This window comes from Teleopsis dalmanni, chromosome X, assembly GCF_002237135.1.
Source record: "Teleopsis dalmanni isolate 2A chromosome X, ASM223713v2, whole genome shotgun sequence".
NCBI classification, from domain to species: domain Eukaryota; kingdom Metazoa; phylum Arthropoda; class Insecta; order Diptera; family Diopsidae; genus Teleopsis; species Teleopsis dalmanni.
The window spans coordinates 25,161,614-25,174,321 of NC_051848.1; positions in this window are offsets into that span (position 1 = coordinate 25,161,614).

The window sequence follows — 12,708 nt, forward strand, 5'->3', positions numbered from 1 at the left end:
TGATGTATCTGCAATCGAAATAGATAACGAACCGCTTCTAATACGATGTTTCGGCTTTCCAAAATCTGTAAGAAGACTAGCTTTTGACGATAGTTTCGAAATTAATTCGAACTATAAGTAGCGAAATCACTTATAGTTGCAAGCACAATAGATTTCAGGTTTTCTTGTGATTTTTTGTCATAAAGATTGTATTATTGGTACAATCATTGGTCACACCACTTGCATCACACATCACGTTTGTTCTCATCGTTTTTTAAAATGATTTTTAAAAAATTAACGAACTGCCTATTTCACATCAAAGGTATTCAGATTTTCTTATTTAATATTTCCTGATACCCCTAAAATATGTATTTTTTCTTTGAATACATTGAAGTTATTTATTGAATCTTCTCTCTTAGAGACTAACAATAACAAATCGAATCTTCAATCTATTTATATATACATTACAAAATTATATTACTTGTAGACCATTACCAGTTAACTATAATATAATATTCTATTTTAACGGGTCTCTAGGAATCGGAAAAAGCTAGGTAACAGCTCCCAACGGAACGGAGCTCTGCGACCATGGTTGATCTTTTGTGCTGCAACAGACCCTAACCAAACAGAAGACATTCCCCCTTCCGAATGAAACCCAGAATGTTGGCCATTAAGGATCTCCTAATGTCAGAACAGAGAGTTCTCGACCCAGTGAGAACTTTCTCACTGTTCCAGATCAAGACTGGGCAGTCACAGAGAATTTGACTGGCTCTAAGGATTCCTACTTATTTTTTATTGTGCGTGTTATAGAAGAGAGCTACATGTGTTCTTTACATAGCTGATTTAGGAATTAAATGTTCTTGTTGGAAAAAGGAATAAGAGTAGAAGAAAAATATAAAGAGTAGTAACTACAATAATGTTAAATAATATAATAACTTAAGTTTAGCCTTATTGCTGGGTAAAATAATGTTTTTAGACGGTAATGTCTCAAAAGCATAGTATTAGAAGCAAATTTTGTGATATGGGCGTATTGTTGTCCTCTACTGCAATTAGAATATCTTTTAATTTATTTTTATTAATTTTGAAAATTACTACATAAATTTTGAGTTGTTTTCAGTATAGTATTTGCTATCAATCAATGTAATTACTAGGTTATATTGTCTAAGGACCATAACAGTAAGACTTCGATATAGAATACATTTTACTCCTCCTAGTATGCACCTGTAAGTCATTACTATGTTCATTAAGATCTAAAATTATATCTTGTGAAAGAAGAATTACAAGTATGTAGTAACCAATGGAAGCAAGACCTTGAAGAACATACAAACTCATTTACACTGAATACTTCTTATCGAAATAAAAATAATTCGAAAGCATTTAGAATAAAATTTAAAAAATTAAATTATCTGGTTATCAATAGCATGCATTTTATTATTGTATAAAAAAATATTATCGTCCTCCTCGTCCTTATTATAATTTATTATTTATTGCATACTTATAGGCAATACTAAAAAAATTTATTTTTACATATGAAAAAATTTTATATTATTATTGCTTTTAAAATCTTTGTTTATAGACATAAAACTTTTTAATTTTATTTTAATATTTTATATGAAACTAACCAAATATCTTATAAATAATGCAAGCTTATGTTAGTTAAAAGGATATGTCACTTCAAGAGAGTTATTATTGGTGGTTACTTCTTTTAGTTAGAAAAAGCTTCTTTTGAGATATAAACATTTTCATTTTTAGTATTTAATCAACAAAAAACTTTGTGCTGTTGCATTAAAAAATTTCGCATAATTATGTTCCCATAAACTGCAAAAGAATGTTGGTAGTATGAGAAATGAAAAATGAAAAGTGAGAAATAGAGAAAAGAAAAGTGAAAAAGTAATGAATACAAATATTTGCTCTATTCTAACTTTGCGGAAACTTACTTCTATTTTATCAAGAAAATTAAAATACCAAGCAATTAAGTTTTCCTTTATACTTCGTGCTTAGCTCTTTGATAAAATATTGAATCCACTGACTTAAAAGTTTTCTCGCAAATGTATTTTTTTAGCAAAACAGATTTTTTCTTACTTTTTTTAAAATATTTAAAGTAATTCTCCCGACTTAAGGTGCTCTTTTTTGTCCACTTAAAAGAGGAAAGCAAGAAAAACTTGTTAACTTATTGATTCAGAATTTCCCTTTAAAGAACGAATACCGAAATATAAATAAAGAAAGTTTTAATGTATTTTATATATAATTCAAAAAATTTGATATGAATTTTTGATGTATATTTTAATTATTCTTTAAAGAATTTCAAGAAAATGCATATTTGTTATATTACAACAGCTTATTTCTTATTAGTATTATTTGTAAAATTTATTATTGCAGACATTATAACTGAATAAGATAATTAACTAAATCAAGATATTGAAATCATCTATACAAATTTAAATAATTTGGTAAAATAGTTCCAATCTTATAAAATGTTTAGATTTTAAGATTTAATATATAGGCCAACGCTGCATACTATTATTATGATTTGGGTTCATATCTCCATAAGGTCTATAGCTTTTAATACATTGTGAGTTGACACATTTAATTGTTTATGCTGCATCTTCTTAGAATGTTAAAATACACTTTACACTTTAGTCTTAACTATAAAGTACTAGGCAATAAGATCTCCAATGCAATTATGGTAGTCTACTCAGAGTCTCAAGCAGCTATTACTCTTGCAAGCGCTTAACAATTCAGGAATGCTAAACTTGTCTTCACAAGCTACCCAGGTGTGTCAATGTTTAACTCACATTGGTAGCTAGTCACAGGAAAATCGTGGGCATCGGTTCGACAGACGATATTGGCAAGGCAGGCACTCTGCTCCTTGACATTGATTTTTTAAATATTTTTACTTATTTTAGATATTATAACCAAACAAAAATATATCAGCATAGCTAAACAAACTTGAGCAGATGAACCTTTTAGTAGATTTCAAGATCGACATGGTTCAAAATAGACATAAATCGTGCCAGTCAGCTGCTTAAATTACGGCGCAACCTACTCAATGCTATGTTATTGGAGACAACGGGTCACTACGTACTAGAAACGCATGTAACGAGATTGTATCTATGCTGTAATGATTTTTGTCAGGGTTATAAACTATACTTAATATTATGTGTCAGTGTCCATTACAATTTAAAATAGAGCTTTCAACCAGCATAATTAGTAATTTGGCCAAATTTATATGCTTGTCAGGTTGGTTTACATTCACTTGAATTGTGGGAGTCATGCCTTTTAACGTTATTCGTAAGCTGTCCATAGCGAATCTTTCGAAAATCCTTTTAGTCCGTGTGTGAACGACTTTTAACTGCGGTGTCGGAATAGGTTATCAGAAGAGCTAAAGGGGGGCTGGTATTAGGCTATCACTCTAACTTAACCTAACCTAATCTTAAGTCAGTTCTACAATCAAAAGTGACAATTAAAAAGAAAAAACGGTTTTATTAAATTTCCCAGAATAATACTACATAAATGGAGAATTCGTGTAGTTCGTCCATAATCAATAATGTGAAAAAATTTTCAGTGAAACCATTTGAATATAGTGTACAAGCTATACTGAATCGACGCTATGATGAACACATATTCTGAAACAGAGAATAGAATCACTTCTGCTATAGAATTATGTGGAATTCTATAGAATAGAATAATTTTTTTTTTTTTGACATATTTCCATTTTAATTTTCATAACTCTTGATAGTCAACTGTTGGCGATTTTTGTTCAAGTTTTTTGTATCAATACTTTATAATCTAATAATAATTTTTCACCTCGTACATTTTCTTCTCCAACTCTAACAGAGTTTCTGGTTCAATTGGTGTTAGTTTATGAAAACTATATATAGGCATCACTTCATTGAATGCAAAATTAATCGTCGTAAGCTCCACGCTTAGTTGAAAATTAAGTTAAGTGCAAAAAAAAACTGCTTTTCTTGCTTCCTTAATGAGTGAACAAAGTTAATCGTTACAGAACATCTTCCTAACTCACAAAAAAGCACGGCTCCTCTTATCTTCGTCACACTAATTATCTGCATAGCGCCACCTAATAAGCAAGTAACCGTTTACTTTGTTAAAATAAAGTAAGTGAAGGCGCTGTACAAACCTACCTTTAAGGAAAGCAAATACGTTAGAATTCTGCAAATTTTTTCAATGCATACTTTACGGGTTAAGCTTTTGCCCCCGATTAACTCGCAACTTCTTCAAGGTGTTAAAATATTTCATTACTAAAGTTTATAACTGGCAAAGAACATTAAACATTTTACTTTTTTTTTTAATTATTTTGCTTTTTTCTTTTGTTTTGTTTATCTTTTATCTTATTTATTTATTTTTTGTTCATTTCTGCAATATATTTTCTTTTTATTTGTTTGATTTTCTTTAGTTATTTATGATTTATCGGTGGGGGTATCATTAATCATGAAGTTAGCACACTGTAAACTTTACGAGTAGTGAGCGAATTTAATTTTCCAACGCACTTTATACACAATACATTCATCCATTCATTCATCCATTCATTCATCCATTCATTTATTCATTCGTACATTTAATTTATTTGATTTGATTTTATTAAAGTTGCTGAATTTTTTTCCTGGGGTTCGTTTTTGCATGGCTTAAGCAATTGTTGTTGTTGTTGTTGGTTGCGTTGAGCCAAGTTTCATTTCAGTTTCAATTCAACTTTAACCTAAATTTCATTTCAACTAAACTAGTTATACTTTAGTGCTACAACAAAAAAAACAAAATGAAAACAACAACAACAAAAAAAACAATAACTACGGAAACAAATAAAGAAAAAGTATACTACTGAAGTGTTTTGTTTGCGTGTATGTTTATGTGTGCATGTATGTCGCTCTGTTACCCAATATACAAACATATGTGCATTTAAACGCGATTGTGTACTTGTTGTGTTGGTGTGTTTGTATGCTTGTGAGTGCGATTTGTTTGCAGAAGGCAGGAGAAAGTTTGCACAATTGTTGTAATCAACTCTAATAAAGTTTCTTCTAGAATCTGGATTATATGTGCGTTTTTGCCTACAATTTTCTTTTACTAATTTTTGTTGTTGCTGCCTTTTTTTTTTCTTAATACTTATAACTTTTTTACACTAGTTGGTACGTTTCATAGCTCACACTTTTACACCACATACTTATAAGTATGTGGCTTGCACATATACCTATGCATAGGTATTTGTAAGTCATATGTGTTTAAGTACGCACAGAGCATAAGGCTGTTGTCATTTAAGCGGCTCAGCTGAAGCTACCCAGTTGCCTAAATTGTCGTCAATGACATTGCAATGATTCGCAATGCATTGCAGAACAATTGCTAATAACTAACTGTGCTAATTAAAGTGTTCATTTTTTCGTTATACGAAGTTTCAAAATTATGCGATGAGTGCGTGTGTAGTTGTTGTTGTTGTTTTTGCTCAAAAAGAGAAATAATAGGTCAATTCGAACGCTTTGAACTGCAAGAGACTTGTTGCGGCAAAAAAAAAACAATTCGTAATTAAGTCTCTTTCTGATATATTGGCGTTAGTGCTTGTCAATTTGTCAACTATCAAGTTATCAGAATTAATAAGTTTGAGGTATGAGCGAAAAATTCAAGACAAACTAAATTTTGTATAAATTTAAATATTTATTAAAAAATTAAAATGATTTGTCAACAATTCCTGCATTTTAAAATTTATATTTAAAATAAAATACATTACAGTTCAATACATTTATGCTTTAATGGTTCAAGGGTTACAGAGGTACTGTTGAAAAGGTGATGAAATCAATATAGGTACAATATATTTTTGCATTTTTCAAAAATTCCTTTTTTATTATTTTTCATAATTTTTAAATATTTTTAAAATATTTATTTTTCAATTTATATTTATTTTCAAAATATTTCTTTCTCACGATTTTCAAATTTGTGAAACTTTCTAATGTGGAAAATGGAAAATTAAAATCAATGCACAAAAACTCGCGCAAGTAACGTAACACACTAAGAAGAATAACCTCTACATAAGTTTGACTTGATAACATGATATTGCAATTCAGCAATATGATTCTGTGAAATACCTGAGATACGTGGAAAAACCATATAAAAGCCAAGCAGATGCAACCTACTCTAATAATAACTAATAAAATTACTTTATGTCGTCCTTTATAGTTATAATAATCAACATTTGAAATTTGCCAGATATAAACGCTGTTTGGAGCATGTAATTTTTAACATAAGATTTGTAAACCAAAAAACATGTGATTTGCTTAATTTGGAGCAGTATGAACACTTTCGAAATTAACTTAATTTCATTTTTACGAAATGAAATGAATATAGTATTATCAAGCAACGTAAAGAAAAGAGATTTAGTAAAGAGAGAAAAAAAATAACAAAGAGCTGTACAGCAACGAGCGCACATTGGTGTTTTGCATGTGAACGCTCTATAAGACATTGTCGATCGTTATGCATGTCTACCGCGCACCGTTTCCTACTGGGTATTTACTGCCTGCTGCTGCTGTTGCATTGGGTTAACGCTGCTTGCATCATTTTAATCGATTATTTGACTTTCAATACTGTTCGTTTCAGCCTGAAATAATGCAACTAACTGTATAATGAAGTAAAAAAAAACAATTTGAATTTTTTTTATAGACTTATGCGTATTTGCATTTGTTTAAACTGCATTTAATGGACATTTTTTTTGTTATATTTATTTTTATGTGTTTTTGTGTGTGAGTCAATGTGTGTGATTGCTTATTTTAGATGAACTCCATAAAAATTACAGAATTTACAGAATTTACAATTCGCAAAACTTCAAAAAAATACAGAACTTTATTTGTTTAAATATTTTAAATTGCACGGACTTCAATTTGATACAATCAAAACATAAAAATTCGATTATTTTTGTAATGAACATGAAAAAATGAAGTAAAACAAATGAGATATTATAATAAAATAATTTTTTTTATGATTTAAATTTTGTTATATATTTTTTAGCCAATATTTAATAGAGATTGGGGAAAAAAATGGCAGAAATTTGCATTTCATAGGCTTATAAAGCATATGCACTAGCACTGGCATTGGCATAATATGTATGTATGTTATTTTTTTTTTGTTTTGTTTGATATATTTGTTTTCATTCCTGCATTCTACGCTTTAATGCATGTTTAACTGCTTCGCTGCAGTTGTGGTGGTTGTGTAGAGTTTTTATTTGCGTGCGCCTGTTTGTGCATTGAGTTTTTGATGAAAAACTAATGATTAGACAATTTAACCTTAATTTAACCTTCCAATCGCTCGCACATATCAACAATGAACTAATATCATTGCGACAGGCACAAATGCACAATCGTACATACATATGTGCACACATTGCCATTTACCTATATCCCTACACACTCACATACATCTGCACTCGCACACACTTGCACACTCTCATCACATCTACTCGACAGCAACAATAATAGCAATTGTTGTTGCTGTCTGCATTATAGTAGGTGTGCGCTTTGGCGTTGGTAAATTAAACTCAATTACAGCAGTAATTTTTTATGCTGATTTGTTGATACCAACACATTTAAGTTACTACTTTTCTCTCGTACCCCTTACTCCTACCTTTAGTACGTCTATATCCGCGTATACACAATTATACTACTATTTTTTTCACTCACACGCTGGTATATTGTATTTACTTTATACTTTTGCATTCACAAGCTTGTTTTCTCGTGCATTTGATTTTTTCAATGCAGTTATTTGAATATTTTATTAGCACCGATTTAATGACAATATTAAAGCTTTGCAACCAACCACAGGGATTTTCTTTAATTCATACTTGAAGAAAGCAAAAGAAATAAACTTATTAAATTGTAATAACACAACTTGTAACTTTACTACTAAATTACAAAAATTGTACATTAAGCGCGGTGCAGACTATCATTTTTGCATGTCACTCAAGTTGCGCTCTCTCTTGCTCTCTTGTTTATTCTAGCGAACAAACTTGAACATGCTCACATTCACGAGTTGTCATTCAAGCATAATTTTCAAGGAATAAGGTTGTTTACGCACACTGTAAGTGTGTTAGCGCAACCATGCAAAAATATGCTTCTGAATGAAGAATGCAAGTTTTTGGGTGAGAGACTATCATTCACAACATGTTGGTGAAAAGCTGAATGATGTGCTCACCAACATATTGGTTGCGTGTCATTCAAAGGTGCAGACTATCATTTTTGAGTATCATTCATTACTTTTGTTCCTTGAAAGACACTGAAAAATGATAGTCTTCATCGCGCTTTATGAACAGAATAACCCAATAGAACTGAAATTTTTTAAGACGTTGTGCCACATCTCCTAACAATAACAATAACAGCGCTACTATAGTGGTCTATAATCGAAATATTCATATTCGCAAATGTTAATTTATTTATAAACGCAAAGATGACAAGACTGAATATGCAAACTATAGATTCCGTGAAGAGTATAAGGAGTCAGCCATATATGTGCTATTAGAATGCCCTGCGCTAATGCACATACGGAATAGGCTCCTGGTAATGTACACTCTTAAGGAAGAGGCTCTAAAACTCTGTAAAGTAGGTTCTATACTACTTTTTATCTACGCAACAGGGCTTAGAGACCTACTCTAAACCCAGAAGTGAGCACAATAGATCCGAACGTCACAGTGCCACATCACCTAACAATAATAATATTAGCGCTACGACAGTGGGCTATAATCGAAGTATTTATATTCACAAAGCTGATTGTTCAAATATGAGATATTATTTTATTATTTATGAACATTATCGCAAGGCGAGCAGAATAAGTGCTTCAAAAGAAATCCGTTTCCAATTTACAAATTTTTGTATTATCTTGAGGCTAGTTGAGTCAGTGAACTTCTGCACTTTGACTGGATTATGGAAATGGTCAATAAAGAAAAGGTTTTTGTTTATCTAATATTGAATGGTGAAAAAAAATATTTTTGTTTTAAAACATAAAAAAATTACATTTTCAATTCTTAATATTACGGTGTTCATATTTAAAATCAAACATTCTATTAAAAATCATTACTTCTTAAAAGAAGTTGATCTGCTGATTTCTTATCGTTTGCACTGTTGTTTTTATTCATATTTTTAAAACAAAATATTGTCAACTAAATAAATTAGAATATCTCCGTTTTTTGAAAATGCTTATGTGAATAAAACAATAGCTTGTATATTAGTTTGTACTTTTATATAGTCTTCAATATAAATATAACCGACGCATAGTGTGCCAAACCAGATATTAGACGATCAAAATCCGATATTTTCTGATCTAGTACAGATATTGAAATTGAATTTTTCTAAAGCTTTATTTTTGATATGGCATTTCTTTTGAATCTAATTTGAGTTCAATCGGCCCAGCGAAACCTCACCTAATTTTGGGTGAAAAATTATCTATTTTCATGTTTTTTAGTATCCTCAAAAACCATGTTAGGTAGAAAGTTATGGAAACATAGCATTAGTCATAGCTTCTAATTTGACTGGCACGAGTTCTAAGTCTGGCACTTACGCAGTCTAAACAATTTATATACGGACTATAAACTAAATTCGAATATATCCTAAGGCTACTGATGATGAGTACTTAGCAATACTCTAAGCAACGTTGATTGACCAATCAAATTTCAATAAAATAACTAAAATTTGTTCTTGTCTTTTCTTTGCTATTCGAATTCGTCTAAATTTTAAATAATTTAATTTAATTTAGTTTAGTTTAACCTACTATATGATATTAAGTAAAGTGAGGAGATTGCATGGTTTCTGGGATATTAATTTCAACCACATTTTATGTGACAGTTAGTATTAAATTAAAAAAATTATGCACTTATATTAATCACTCACAATTAATTTAATAGGGTCATAACAACAATAAAGTTTATATTTCAATTCAATATATATGTATATTTATGTATTATACATATAAATGCGTATTGATACATAAGTTTATATATAAATATAGATATCAAATGCATGTGTACATTTCCGTTTCATTAAAAACACAGTTGTGTATATTATATTTAACATTTTTAAAAATTAATAATGAACAAACAATATGTGTCAGCCTTTATAATGTAATAAAAACTAATAAAAATAGATTTCAGAAATAATTGTTCATATAAGAAAAAATTATTGATATCGAAAAAAAAAGAATTTATTTTTTTTTGATTGCTGGATTGAATTTTATTGTTACACACGACGTATGAGTAATTAATTTAAATATCAGCAAAAACATAAAAGTGCAATGAAGTGGGAAATATCACTTTAATACATCTTAATAAATTATATTAAGTGTTGAACTATGTGAAGCATGATAAATGCAAAAAAAACGTTTATTATTTAATCAAAGAACAATACTCGTACAAATTAATTGAAATGTTGTTGTTATGCGGGTCAAATAATTTCAATTTTAATTTCAATAATTCACAATTGACAACAATTATGGTAAGTAAAAATATGTGATTCGAAATTATTTTTATACACAATAGTTTATAATTTTTTATTAAATTACTTCTGAATTGTTCACAAGTAAGTTTCAGTTAAATTATAAAAATTAAAAATCCAAATTTATAAATAAAACAATAGCCATTTAGTCTTTATTCGAATAGTTCTATATATATGAAGTCAACATCCCTTCATATAATTTGTATAATCCTTACTTAAGTCTTAACATTATATAATTATTATTATTGTTAGGGAATGTGGCATTGCGACGATCAGGTTTTTTGTGCCCCCTTCTGGGTTTAGAGTAGGTCTCTAAGTCCTGTTGCGTCAAAAAAAAGTAGTATAGAACCTACTTTACAGAGTTCTATTACCTCTTACGTGAGAATACACATTCTATATACTATAGAATGTACATTATATAATAATAAAAAAGAAAAGGAATTAATTTCATTGAGTAGCAGTGAAATATATATATAGTATATATAGTATATAAGTATATATCTGCATAAATTTTTCAATAATTTAATGCTAGAACAAATAATAATAAAACAAAATTTAGTTAGTTAATTTTTAAAGAAAATACGATGCATCATATGACAAAAATAAATTATTTTTAAGTTAGAAGGGTTCGAACAGTAATGTAGCAATAATAACAAACATTTTTTTATATAATTTATTGAAATTTGGCTGACCATACAATGTTGTTACAAATATTATTTACTTACTTACTTAGTTGTCCATTACTGACGTGAATCGTCATTAACCGCGTATTTAATTCGAAATTCGTCGCCAGCACGTAACGGGCCATAGATCTGCCGAAGAATTTTTCTCTTGAATGCTCCTAACACCTTCTCATCACTGTTGATTGTCTAAGCTTCTGCACCATACAGCAGGACGGGCATGATAAGAGATTTGTAGAGCGTGACTTTCTTTTGTCGAGAGAGGGCTTTATTTCACAATTGCTTATTTAGCGCGAAGTATTGTCAAGTACTTATCATCAATGATCTTAGGAAATATTCGAATTTTTTATTTAATTAGTTTATAGTCCGTCCATGATTTATTGGAGTGCAACTGTCAAACTTAGAACTCATGCCTGTTGCACAAACTTTCAACATTCAAGTTCTAAGTTTTTTACTCAGGTTGATATGACGCGTGTTTAGACAAACATTCACAAACTCACTTGGGACAACTATTACCCATTGTGATGCAATTAGATTAGCAGGGGAGGTAAACAGTTAACAATTATTTGCTATAAGCTCGTTATTATATGCATTTTCAATCCTTCTTTATATCCTTCTCCTTTTGGCCCTAAATTAGTTTATTAATTAGTATATAATTAGTATAAGTTATTAGTATATAATTAGTATATAATTTCTAAGTCGAATTTATTTTGAATTAAATGTAAGACTTATATATAATGATGTCACTCGTGGATTGCAAAATAATTAAATAATTAGCAGCTTTTTTTGTGACATTCTTCTATATGTATATATATCATATATATATTTGCTTTAACGTAGTTATATGCAAATTAAAATAAATACTTGTATATGCATAGATATTTTTGAATACACATATGTATCTGGATATATCAGTACCCATAGATGTGCGAGTACGTACGTAAGTCTTCGTGTTGAGTGTATGAATGCCCGTGAAAATGCATCGCAACAATTTAAATGGAATTGCATTTCGTAATTAACTGACACATACATTAGTGCATGCTTGACAGCTAAAATGATTTCATTTCTATTTGCTCGGCATTTGCCGTAATTGTGCTTTGCAGTTAAATGGGCTACGACGACGCCCATTTGTGGATACCTGTCAGAAGCCTACTTCTGTATGTTACGAATAGCAACATTTAAAATAAAATTTAAAAAATATTTTATATACGCAAAAATAAATGCAAATACGAAATGTTGGCACACACTAAAGTTATTTAATTTATTTTAAATTAATATTGTCAGAAATCATAAATAGATTAAAAAATGCATATAATTTCATTTTTATTTATTCTAAAAGTTTATAGAGTTTTAAATTATTTAATCGAAATTTGTTGCTCATTAATATCAAATGGTTCACAATGCTGAAATTTTTATTTTCAATCGACACAAATAACAAAAGTAATCCTGGCTTAAACAAAAGTTCAAAATTATTTTGTTTATCCTTTAGTTTTATACCAGAATTTGCCTTAATGAAGGTTGTTTCCCGCAGTTGCACTCGGTATAGCCCGTTTCTCCGGTCCTTTTTTATTTAAAATAAT